Below are 827 nucleotides of genomic sequence, written 5' to 3'. Positions count from 1 at the left end.
AAAAAAAAAAAAAAAAAAAAAAAAAAAAAAAAAACAACTAAATTGATGTCTGGGTGTAGCTCAGAGCTCTTGCCTAACAATTCCTAACATCACATATACACACAACCCTATGTTTACATGCAATTCTCAATTATGAGACTGGCAAATATCCAAGTTTGCCAACTTTCTACACTGGCACTCTCACGCCTCTCATACATTACTAACATACACACTGTTTGCCTGTGGAAGGGAATCTGGCAACATCTGGCAAACTTGCATGCACTTACCTTTTGATCTAGGAATCACAGTTCTAATAATCTCCCAAAGCTAAACTTGCAAAAATACAAAAAGTGCAAAGTTACTCATTGCAACACCATTTGCAATAGAAAAAGATTAGGAACAATCCACTTAAACTGGCATATTTGCACAGTGGAATACCATGATAGAGAAATGAGAGATATCCCTGTAAACTACTATGAAATTATCACCAAGATAGATTTAACTGAAAATAAAAGAACTATAAATAAAATGCTATCCACCATTCTGTTTATCAAATAGGGATTTCAAAATATATGCTTAAATTTAAAATAAAATTTTTTTAAATTTATTTTTTAGTTATAGATGGACGCAGTATCTTTATTTCATTTTCATGTGGAGCTGAGGATCAAACCCAGTGCCTAATGCATGCTAGGCAAGCACCCTACCCCTGAGCCACAACCCTGGCCCCATAAATTTTAAAATAATCTAGAAACAGGCTTCCTTTGTGAGAGGAAGAAAATAAGATGGAGAAGATGAAATATGTTATATTTCTTTGAATATGTTTATTTTTCTGTAATTTGACTTTGAAA

The sequence above is a fragment of the Marmota marmota genome, unplaced genomic scaffold (assembly GCF_001458135.2).
Source record: "Marmota marmota marmota unplaced genomic scaffold, marMar, whole genome shotgun sequence".
Taxonomy (NCBI): domain Eukaryota; kingdom Metazoa; phylum Chordata; class Mammalia; order Rodentia; family Sciuridae; genus Marmota; species Marmota marmota.
Note: the sequence above shows the minus strand (reverse complement) of the source record.